This window comes from Chinchilla lanigera, unplaced genomic scaffold (assembly GCF_000276665.1).
Source record: "Chinchilla lanigera isolate Chin_1 unplaced genomic scaffold, ChiLan1.0 scaffold00037, whole genome shotgun sequence".
NCBI lineage: Eukaryota > Metazoa > Chordata > Mammalia > Rodentia > Chinchillidae > Chinchilla > Chinchilla lanigera.
In genome coordinates this window covers 4,034,815-4,047,817 of record NW_004955438.1, presented here as the reverse complement: position 1 = coordinate 4,047,817, position 13,003 = coordinate 4,034,815, and positions in this window count along the sequence as shown.

Sequence of the window (13,003 nt, the reverse complement as noted above, 5' to 3'; positions counted from 1 at the left end):
GTGAACAAAATATCCAAGAAATACCAATATCATTGTTACTGATTTTTACTACGGTTTCAACCTCCGGCTTGGCATGCTAACACACTAACACCATCCATATAAAAATCCAAATTACTCAGAATTATGTGAGTAACAGCAACAGATAACATTAATGTGACTATGTGCTGGGAGCTAAGTGTTTTAACAAAGTAACTTGAATAATATAAATGTCACCTTTTTCTTATCATTAAACTGAAATTAAGTGACTTGTAATAGACAATATGCATGGGTTTGAGATTCAAATCTACTAGGCTGGCTGTAGACTTGTGGCTCCATTCTCTGAATTACTCCATCTATGCTCCTCAGATGATTCAGGGACTACTCCACTTAAGTACTTGTAAGTACTTGCTAAGAGGCAGCAGACTTCTAGGCACCATGCTGATCCACTGAATCATTTATAGTGAAGCTTGGACATCTGCAGTTATGAGCTCCTGCTTCCCTTCTGTCTAGGTCACCTTCCTTGTTCACAATTCCACCCCCCTGAGCTTTACCACTGTGAGGAGCTTGTTCATCCTCTCAACTTTTACGTCTGTATGTGCTAGTTTCTACTTGTACTCTCTAACTTCTGGAGAGAAGGTCTATAAATGTGACATCTCATGGAAATCTTTGCTTTAAAGTGTGAAAGGCATGCCTCAAAGCACTTATATATTCTATAATCATGTTATTCAGATATTCTTTATTATGAAAGCAGTGAATTTTGGTCAATCAAATATTTCTTTCTCAAAGATGGTGTTATGGCCACTTATAATTAATATAATTACCAGTACAACTAGAGTTATATCTACCATCTTTCAGTTTATTTCCTTTTGGAAAGTTTGTAAGACAGTTTATACATTTTCTAGCCATTGTTTCTTTTCCTACTTTTATTGTATTGATTAAATGTCTTATAATTGTATTACACTTCCACTATTGACTTATAGCTTTCCTTTTTAAAAATGTGGTTGTTCCTAGGGCTTACAATGTACCTCTTAAACTTGTACTCTTCAAATAATACAATACCATTAATATATATTTAAGAACCTTAATATTCCTTCATCCCTTATGTCCTTTTATTATTGTTGTCACATATTTTACTTATAAATGTTATTAAATCCATAAATATTTTCATAATTTATTCACAACTGTAAGTTTTCAAACAATTCTTAAAAGTGAAAAGTAGTTTTTAATCCTTGCTCCTATATTTACCATTTCTGGTGTTCTTTAAACTTTTGTGTAAATTCACACTTCCATATGGCATCATTTTCCCTCTGCCTGAAAAGTTACTGATAATAAGTTCTCTGAGATCTTTTTTGTCTGAAAAAGTATTTAATTCATGCTTACTTTTGATATTCATTTTTTCTCCTCTTAGGATTTTTGGTTGATGGTGTTTTCATTTCAGTAACTTAAAGATGTCACTTCAGTGTCTTCCTGCTTGCATCATTTCTCACAGATAGTGCACCATTGCTCTTACTGTCCATCTTTTTATATGTAAATTTTCTATCTTGGACATTTTTAAGATTTTCTCTTTATTATAGGTTTTGAACAAATTGAATATGATATGACTCTGACTGATTTTGGGGGGAGTTTATTTTTCTTGGGGTGTGTTGAGCTTCATGAATCTGTAGGTCTACAGTTTTCATTAAATTTGGAGTAATTTTTGCCTTATTGTGTCAAAAATTTCCCTCCACTTTCTACTAAATTAGAACATGATATTTTCCCATAGGCCACTTATGCTCTATCCATACGCTAGCCCTTTTTTCTCTGTTTCACTTCATATATTTTCTATTACTATTTCTTCAGATTTACTGATTTATTTGCCTACAGTGTCCAAACTGTTGTCATTCTCCTCCAATTACATTTCATGTCAGATGTTATTTGAGTCTGCTTTGTATCTTCCATTTCTCTCCTTATTGTGCTTAAATCCCTTTTTTTAAATCTTCTTGAACATACTGGGTATATTTATTGTAACTTTTAATGTCCTTTTCTACTATGTCTGTCATCTTTTCATTTCTGTGTCTTTCTATTGATTGATATTGTCCTCTTAAAAATGAGCCATAGTTTTCTACTTTTTTTCACTAGGATCATTTTTGACAGGATGCTTATATTGTGAATTTTCTGTACTTGGGTGTTAAAATTTGTTTTCATCTTTTAAATAATGTTTAGCTTTGTCCTGGGTTACAAGTAAATTATTTGAAAAGTTTGATTATTTTTGAGTCATTTTAGGACCCATCCAAATTCAACCTTTAGTCTAAAACTAACTTATTCTCATTTCTAAGTCACTACTACACAGAAGACTCAATCTAATCTTCCATGTGTTAGAATTTCTTCCTGCACGATGTTGCTGGAATAAAATCATTCTTGACCCTAAAATTTGTGGATACTCCTTCAAATCTCTGGAGATATTTATCTATGCAATTCTCCTGTGTTCTGTCCCCACTAATTCCAGCACTTTTAGCCTCCTTGAGTTCAAAACTCTGTGTCCTTACTTTAGGATGACCTTTGGTTTTTTAGATTCCTTTTCCTTTTCTATTCATTCATTCATTCACTCATTCATTCATTCATTTTTGCTTGAAGACTGGTAAATTTCCAGGCAGTAAACTAAACAATCATAGGGCTCATTGTATTTCATTTCTGGGCTGCCAGTTGTCAAATAGTTGAAAACCACTGTTTCCCCTGTATTTTTCTAGTTTTCCAGTTGTTTAAGGTAGGAACTGGGCATGGTGGCACTCACCTGTAATTCCAGCATTTGGGAGGCTGAGATAGGAGGATCACTGCAAGTCTGCGGCCAATCTGGGCTACATAGTGATTCCAAGGACAGCTTAGACTACACAGGAAGGCCTTGCCAAAACAAAACAAAGCTAAAACAAAACAAAATGTTAATAAAGATAGGAAGATAAGTGTGATTTGCATTACTTCATCATAACTGGAGTTAGAAGTCTCCTTAAGACTAGTATTAAGGTTTGGCATGATGGTACATGCCTAGAGTTCCATCTGAGAGGCTGAGGCAGTATCCCAGGTAGGCAAATTTGTGACTTAGTGAGACCCTGTCTCAAAAAACAATGAATAATATTATTTAAACATGAAGGGCATTATATATATTATTCAGTCTTCACACAATCCTTCCATCCTCACAAGTTAGTTAACAAAACTGAGGCTCAGATAGATCAATTAAATAATGCTGAAGAATTATGTAGCATGGAGCAATGGTGGTGAACCTAAGGCACATGTGCCACAGCTGGGTTCTGTTATCACTGAAAACTGTAAAAAGTTCCCCATCCTCACCATCCCTGGCATAGAGGCTAAGAACACGCGATGGGGGAATCAGCGTCCTGGGTTCAGATACTGACCTCTTCTCTAGTAACCTCATGACCTTTATGTATTTGTTTCAACCTATATATCAATAATATTATTTAATTCATAGAGCCATTATGTGGACCACCTGACTTAATATGTCAAGAGCTCAGAATGGTGCCTGGCAAGCAGTAAATTCTCACTAAATATCAATACTATTGTTTTCTAAGTCACATGCCTGTGGTGGGGTAGAGTCTGAAATGGGGTCTCTCGAGCTCCAAAGTTCATTTGTTTTCCACTGTTTCATGCTGCTCCTGAAGGCAATACACATGGGCATTCTGTTATTGATGGAATCTGGCTTTTAAAAAGTTTTGGTCTTTAATTAACATGTATACACTGAATGCACTGTTTTAGTTTTCAATATATTCAAACACAAAATATATTAGTTTTCAATGTATTCAAACCTCAGACTTAACTCCCAGTTGTACAAGTCAGTATAGGAGCAGTGACTTAGGTCTGAGAATATAAAAAGTGAAGCCAGAGGCATCCAGAGCAGTCTGCTACCTCTAGGAGGCCAAAGGCTTGGTAACTTTGGCAAGCAAATAGGTGTAAATGTCTTGGATACATCATTTTTTTCTCTCCCTTTTGCACTTCAGGGCACTCTTTTATCTTAAACATACACTCTACCAATTCTAGTCAAATTCAACTCATAGCTCACACAAATGTTTTAGGTGTCATCCTTGCTGAAATTATAATGTTCCTGGGGGTGGCACTACTGTTTGCTTAGATTTCCTTCCAGGTTCAGAAATATATAGAGAATTATTTTAATGAATAATTAATCTCCTTCATGAGGTCACATTTCTATTTAGATGTCTTGAGAACATAATGCAGAGACATGGGCTTTTTCTTCTTTGGGAGGGAAAAGGAGAGGAAGGGAGAGAGGAGGGGAAAGAAGATGGGAGACAGAGAGACAGAGAGAGATCTTTAAACATATTTGTTGAAACTATCTGAGGAGCTCAGTGTTGAGACCCCTTAGAAAAGCCTCCAGTACTAAAGAATTTAAGTGATTAGAGGACTACGGAACCAACCTTTCTTTCTCACCAGCTCGTCTATATTGCTGAGGTCTTAAAACGACTGCTGTTTTCACACCAACATGACTTTTTCTCAGAATTGCCAATGATGTGCCTTTCTAATCAAAAGGATAATTATTTTAAGACCAGAATGTTTTTCTTATAATCTAGGGTCACTTCAGGCCTTTAAGGGTTTGGTGGGTTTACATTTTTTAATTTCTTCATTTCTTTTGCGTCTCTGTCATTTCCCTTCATGATCGCATCTGAATGGAATTTCTTCACTTTAATTATAAGTCACCAGTGTTCTTCACAACTTACTCCCCAAGCGATGAGGAGCAGCTGGTTCTTCCATGAGGCAGAGAGGTCTGGTGATGCTGCTCTCCCTTCTGCCGAGAAGCTGTTAGGAATGTACCATGTTTAAACGTAAGTTCCTTTGTTTGTTTATCTCCAATTGCACGCCTGACCTTAGCTAAATGAAACCTGATGAAAGAGAAGCAAGACTCACATCACCATCCACTGGTTTTTGTTTTTTTCTTGGCCCACTAAGTACATTTCCCCAAGTTTCTGGCATTTAATTTGAAAATTAATTTGGAGCAAGTTTTCTGTTGCACATTTAAAAACAAATGTATTATAAACTCTTTTGAGTCTTGCACAGATAGCTTCTCAAAATGGTTAACATTGTGATATTAAAACAAAAGTTTTCTGATTTCAAAGCTGTTTTACTTCTGGCATAGTGGAGGTGATGAGTATTTAAATAATCTTGAATGAGGAGTGCACTTTAGAAGCATCAGTGTACAACGGGGGTCTTTGTATTGGGATTCGGTACCATAGCCTTGATTCCTGAAGCAGTCTCTTCTCTAGTTTTAATTCTCTGTTGACCAAAGTGAAGTAACTCACCAGATGTTAATCAATGTGTGTATAGATGGAGGAGACCAAATAAATTGAAGCAAAATGTCAAATTACATAATGTTACCCTCATCACTCCTGAGACTATCACATGCTGTGGTCACCAGCCTATTCTCAAGGGGGGCTTCTCCACACTGTTGAAGTAGAAGTCATTAAGTAATAAATATTATATAGACTCATAAAGGATCGGCTAAAATCTGGAGCATATTCTAGATGCAGGGTTTATTGTGTTGCCATGGCTTCTCATAGTACATATTTTTGTTTTATAGTGGAGTATAACCACTTTAAAAAAAATAGATGCACGTGTCTCAGCAAAGGTCTAAGCCCCACCCAAGACTGACTGAAAACAAAGATTTCTAGAAGAGGCCTGGAGACTGAACTTTACTTTAAACCCTACAAATGATTCTGCTGTGTATCCAGTATTAAGACTCACAGAGCACTCAAGAAAATTTCAGTTACTTCACGCACCTTCACTTTGATATTCATGCATTTTAGAATTATGAGGATAGTTCAATTAATAGTCAACTTCAAAGATTCTAGAACATCTGGGTAGAATTTTTTTTACCAGAATTTAAATAGATGCCCATTTGAATTAAATCTTTCATACTTCCCATCTTTTCTGCTCATTTCTTTTGCTCTTCCTACCCTTTCCTCTCTGGCCCTGCTTCTTGTAATTCTATTCTTGTTTTCTTTACCTTTCCACATCATCATCTGGAAAATGAGAAAAAAGGGTGCACATGTCGCACAAAAGGTCTTAGTAACAATGATTGCCTCAGTCTTCTTGTAAATATTTCCACTTGGAGAAGTTCTCACAGTCACTGAGTTGACAAACCTTGGTTTGGTATCCTTTGACTAATGGAAATGTTTATATTTTTTGAAATGTTTCATTTTAAAGAATGTCCTGGGATTTGCTCAAAAGAATATAAAAACCTGCTGTCCTTGTTTCCATTTCCAGACCCAGACATGACCCCAGTACACTGACGCATCTGCTTTTAATTTTACATCTTTCCTATCTTAAAGGCCATCTTTCTGAACTATGGTTTAAAGTAGCTCAACCAACAGCAAATGTGATGTGAGACGATAATGGCTTTGATGAAGAAGTGGCAGGAATTACAGAACCATATCTGGGGGTGCTGAGGAGACGGGTGGCCGAGACTTCAGTAGAGGCATCTGTATGTCCAGGCCTCCCACCTCTACTGGCCATTAGTCTCAGGGCATCTAGCTTCCCAACCAACTGCGTTTCTTAAATGTTGCGAAATAAACACTGCCTTTGTTACCTGCTTTGTGATCTGATTGACTTTTCTCTCCAGATGTGGCATAGAAGAAAGGGGCTGTAGCTAAAACTACCATGCAAAGTAAAAAGAAAAAAAATAAAAACTGATGAAGTACGGAGAAAAGTTTTGACCCTTGTCTTAATTACTTTCCTCATTATTGAGACAATATAGCAGACACTCACAAGTTATTCTGGCTTACAGTTTATGGAAATTTCAGTTCATAGTTAGCTGGGCTCAAGGCAGGTTGGCATGGTAGAGGAGCATAGCAGAGGAGAAACAGTTCATGGAAAGTCAGGCAGGAGTCAGCAAGCAGCACCTCGCTTCCCTTTCTCTTTTGTCCTACCCAGGCAAAAAGGTTTTTGAGTGGTGCCATCCACACCCAGCGTGAGCCTTCCCATTATCCACATGCAGAATTATGCTAAAACACTCAGCAGACTAATTTAGTACCACATACTCTTAATCCACTTTCGCATACCCTAGATGCAGCTATTTCTAAAAATCCCTACCTCTGAGAGCATGAGGCTTTGGCAGGACATCTAGATAGAAGTCATAATACCCTTCTCTGGAACTAAGATGTATATGTACTTTAAAAGTCAGACTCCACCTAACAGTACTTGGTTAGAAATTTTAGAATTGATTACTAATAAACCCAGGGACCTCAATTTCTTTTGAATAGTGTGAGAGCTGAAGAAATTGACATTTTTGGCAAGGATTGAATATTCCTGTGGTATAACACATGTATTATATAATTGATGAGCAGTAAATATTTAGTAAATAAGGAAGAGCTCAAAGAAGGAGCTGAGGAGATACTAGAATTGACAACTGAAAGCATCAGTGCAATTACTTGCAGACCAAAATATTCACTTCTATACGTTTTTTTCTATGAGAATTATGACATTTTCTTCATGGCCTGCTGTAAACATTGCATCAAATGCTATTTGTGGAAGTATTCTGTAAATTACAGATTATATATAAGCAAGCAAGGGAATAGCAGAAACCCCACACAGATATGTAGTGTGGATTTAATTAGAATTTTGGTAGAAAGTCACCAAAGAGAAATTAGTAAGAGTGAAGCTGCATAGATTATAAATATGTTGCTCTAGAAGCCTTGCTGCTGCTAAAGACAAACTCTGGTTTAAGGTAAGATAATCACTTTGGGATAAAGATCATGTCTTATCAGCACTTATATTTTCAGTTCCAGGAGGATCTTCCCTGCCACAGATGTTCAGGGCATGTTTGAGAGGACAGATAGACGGATGGGCCGATGACTATACATAGCTCTGGTGTCATATATAGATTCAGAAATGGAAAACCAGCACTTAATTGTCTCTTTAACACAGTTCAATAGATGTTTAAAAAGAAACCAGAAAAACGACTTTTGCTAAACATCTTGATAAAACTCACAGCATTTTATCTCATTTTTCAAGAAAATAGGTGATGGCGTGAAATGCAACTGTAAGAACAAGGCTGTTCAGTCTGATTAAAGCTACATTTTCTTTTTTTCTTTTTTTTTTTTTTTTTTGTTTTTTTGTTTTTTGGGTTTTGGTTTTTCTCTGGTACTGGGAACCGAACTCATGACCTTGCGCTTGCCAGGCAGTCTTTTTTTCTTTTAAAAATAAAAGGAGGAAAATATTAACAGACAGACAACCTTTTACAAAATAGCAAAGGAACAGTAGAGACAATACAGGGTTACAAACAGAGTGGTAGGAAATTAACAACCCTTGTATTACGTGTTGATATCTTCAAAGTGGTTTCTCATGAAAACAGACACATGTAATATTGATCAATCAAGGGCTTATTGACAGTTTCTTTCAGCAAAGAAATAGAAGACAGTAGAACAACCATGTTAACTATCCTGTATATATATACATACATACAAAATTTCTCCTTCTTTCCCTTCTCTTTTCCCACATCCCAATTGCCCTTTACCCTTGAGTGTTTTCCTATCATTTCACAATGTCTATCATACCACCTAGTTTAAATTTACTCTTTCAGGTTTTACACTAGTGAAACAATGTGGTGCTTGCACATGCAGGTCTGATTTATTTCACTTATGAGTATGGTCTCTAGTTGTGACCATTTACCTATAAAGCCCTCGAGTTTATCTTTCTTTACAGCTGAGTAATATTCCATTCTGTAAAAGTATCACAATTTTCTTATCCAATCCTTGGTGGATGGACATTTGGGTTGCTTCCACAATTTAGCAATTACAAATTGTGCTGTTATGAACATAGGTGCACATATATCACTGTGATATGATGTTTTTAGATCTTCTGGGAAAATACCCAGCAGGGGGATACTTGGATTGAATGGGACCTCTAGACCTAGTTTTCTGAGGAATCTCCAAACTGATTTCCACAGTGGTTTCACCAGTCTGCATTCCCACCAACAGTGGAGAAGGGTTCCTATTTCTCCACAGCCTCGCCATCATTTGTTATTGGTTGATTTCTTAATGCTAGTCATTCTTGTTGGGGTAAGGTGGAATCTCCATGCTGTTTTAATTTGCATTTCTCGAATGACTAATGATGTTGAACATTTTCTCATGTATTTGTTTGCCATTTGTATTTCCTTATCTGAGAAGTGTGTATTCATCTCAGCTGCTCATTTTTGGATTGGGTCTTTGAATTGGGGGGTGACTGATATTTTTAATTCTTTATACATTCTAGATAGAAGCCTTTTGTCTGAGGGACAGTCAGCTAAAATTTTTTCCAGGTTTGTGGTTTTTTTTTTTTTTTTTTTTTTTTACTCTGCTAGTGATTTCTTTAGATGTGCAGAAACTTTTCAGTAAGATGAGATCCCAGTTGTTGATTCTTTCAAGTGTTTCACGTGCAATTTGGTTCTTATTCATGAACTCTCTGCCTACTCCTATGAATTAATCAACAAATTCAGCAGTGTAGTTGGATACAAAGTCAACACCCAAAAATCGATAGCATTCCTACACACAAACAACAAACAGACTGAGAGAGAAATTAAGGAAACCATACCTTTCACAATAACATCCAAGAAATTGAAATATTTAGGAATCAATCTAACAAAACAAGTAAGAGATCTGTTCAATGAAAACTACAGTACTCTGAAAAAAGAGATAGAAGATTTCAGTAAATGGAAAAATATTTCTTGCTCATGAATAGGAAGAACCAACATTGTGAAAATGGCCATACTCCCAAAACTGATTCAGTGCAATTCAGTGCAAACAGATTCAGTGCAATTCCCATTACACTACCATTAGCATACCTCATGAATCTTGAGAAAACATGCCTTAAATTCATCTGGAACCAGAAGAGACCCAGAATAGCAAAAGCAATCCTGGGCAACAAGGACAAGTCAGGTGGAATCACAATCCCTGACCTGAAATTATACCATAAAGCTACTGTCATAAAATCAATCTGGTACTGGCTAAAAAACATACCTGAGGATTAATGGAACAGACTGGAAGAAACAGCCACTCCCAAAACCACACTCAGCCACCTGATATTTGATAAAGGGGCTAAACAAACTCACTGGAAGAACGACAGCCTCTTTAATAAATGGTGCTGGAAAAATTGGCTTGCTACCTGCCAAAGATTGAAAATAGACCTAAGTCTATCACCATGCACCAAACTCAAGTCAAAATGGTTCACAGATCTCAATATTAAACCAGAAACAGTAAGTCTATTGGAAGAGAAAGTAGGTAAAAGCTGCATTTTCTGAGTTAGTATTATAGTCAGACAATGAGGCAGAGCAGCTATTAAATAATGTTACACATCAGAAAATGGGTGCCACCATTCTCTTTTCCTGTGCAGCGTAGGCATTCTGGTGCCTCCTTGTGGTGGGAACCCATACACTTTCTAGGTTTGAGGAAGATTAGGAGCGAGTGAGTTTGTTGGGGAGATGGCTTCATCAGAATTAGGAGCAATTATGGATGAAATGTTTAAGTTCCAAGATTTATTTGAAGCCATCAGAATCTCAAAAGCACATATTGGGCATATCTCACAATTTGTGTATTCATTTTGATTGGCTTGAGCTTTAATCCCTTGAAGGTTTTGCCCATTAATATTTTTTTCACAGAAATTATATGTATTTGTAGATAAGCATATAAACTGTTGGCAAACTCATGAGTAGCTCTTTGGTTGCAAAACCTTGTTTTGAAAGTTTGACTTTTCTTTTAAGAAAACAAGAAAAGATTTTACTCCTAGAAGGTAATGAATGTTAAGAGAAAAAAAAAAAATGACCCCTGAAGGGTAATGAGTGTTATGGTTTGAACCTGAAATGTCCCCGCAAAGTCTCATGTGTTTGGGAAGAGATTCGATCACGGGGTACTATACTCATTAATGGTTTTGTCACTGCGAAGCTGGTCACTTCCCTGCTCCTCAGTTCTTTGTGTCCTTTATGAGAATTCAGTCAAGATACATAGGAGGAAAAGCATATGCAAAAGCATAGGTAAAATTTATTATAAAGTATTATAGACAGAATTACACCTTTAGGCTAGAAGGTGGGCAGTGCCATGGAGAGTGAGTTTGGGTACATTTTTAGGCACACAAAGAAAGCGTAAATTCTTAATTTAAGCCAGGTCCTAGCCCAAGGCAGGAGGGTCTCTAAAGAACATTTTCTTCCTTGATGTCACTGGGCTGTAGGCGAAAACAGCCAAAAAATGTTATATGCCCTGTTTGGAATGAGACGACCAGGTGGCCAAGTATCAGAGAGTACACAAAGTGTAACCTTTAAAGGTCACTGTGCTCTGTGTGATCACTTTAGGTCGAGACCTAAAAGTTATTATAAAGATATTATCCATTGATGTCTTTGTTTCTTTACTTAACTCCCAAAGCATGTTTATTTTGGATATCACCCCCCTCCTTTACCCTTCAGTCCTGTTAAATATAACTACTTAACATTTTCCCTCAGGACTATGGACTCTGAAATCATTTAGGGCATTGGGGCATTGTGCAATTCCGGCTAATTCCTGCAGAGAGGGGGAATTGAAGGAAGGATGTTAGGGTCCCTATTCTTGCTGACTTTCAGGCCCAGAGGGTTGGTTGTGGGGTCCATAGAGAAGGTTAGGCAAAAAGGGTGCAGAGCCATCTGAACACAGCTTGACTGTAAATGCAAAGAAATAAAGTTTAAGACACAGTTTATTATATATATAATATAAAGATTATAAAAACAAAGATAATCTTAAATAAAAGATTATAAAAACAAAGATTATAATGGTCATGAATCACTTTCACCAAGTTGATCCATAAAACCAAGCACATATTGTTTCCCCAAAGCTAGGATCTGACATGGCCTAGAGTTCTTGTTTTAAATAGTAACAATAACAATGACAACAACAACAATGACAACAGCAACAACAACAGCAACAACAACAGCAGCAGCAGCAGCAGCAGCAGCAACATCCCATTAGAAATAGTTGAACAAGAGGGATGGCAATCGAACTCTCTGTAACTAGATTTATAAGGCCTCTTACAGGTACCACCAGGGAAGCACAAATGAGCAGCAGGATAATTATAATGAAGGTGCTGAGCAGAGAAAGAATGCTCAAGGTGCATGCAACCCCCTGTTGGAAGGTGCAGCAGGCACAGAGAGGCCTTTATTGAACTGTGCTTGAATAGGTATTTTAAGTCTTCCAGTAGCTGGCTTTCCCAGGATGGTGGAATCTCTGGAGGTGCTTCTTTTTTCCAAGGTTTGACTTGGGAATGAAGAATCCAGTTGGCAGTTCCTGGAACTTTGGTAGCTACTGAAGAGAGAAATACTAAGAAAGGGCCCTTTCATGGAGAAGGTAGTTGTGGAACTCATGGGTCCTTCCTATAGGCTTTAATGAGGACTGATGTCCCAGAGAAACTTTTAACTGTAAGAGGGTAAAGTTGGAACCACCGGGGTAAAGGATTCCCTAGGAAAGGGTTGGCTAAAATAACAGAGTAGGCCCTCTACACAGTACCGTAACCACATTATTTATCTTGTTTGTGGCTTGTTCTTTTGAACTTGAGGATTGTATTTGGTCTCTGCAGACTCACAAGTGTGTTTGTAAAGTCTGGATTTTCCCTCATTGCAGGAATGTTGTTCTTGCTGGTATTATCTAGTCCCAAGTTGGAGGGAAGTGACTAAGGATGGAGAGTTAGCGTTACAGCTCTTTAGCCACATATGAGCAATGAAGAGGTTTAAAAGGAGCAGCTCTTAAGGCACAAAACCAACAAGAGCAAAGCAAACAGAACAGTCATACATACATGTTTTTAAATATAAGCTTTACTCCTCAGAAACTTTCTGTAATTACATTCATACTTTCTGTGACTTTAGCTAGCTTTCCAACTTTGTCTTCATCTTTTTTCCATTCTGGTACAACAAAACTTCAACATACAAGATCTTTTGTTAGTTAAATATTCTTGTTTCCCCTTTCATACTATTTTTTTTTTGCTAAAAAATCATCATATCCCTATCTTTCATTATAGTTCCTCTTTCCTACTTTCTTGT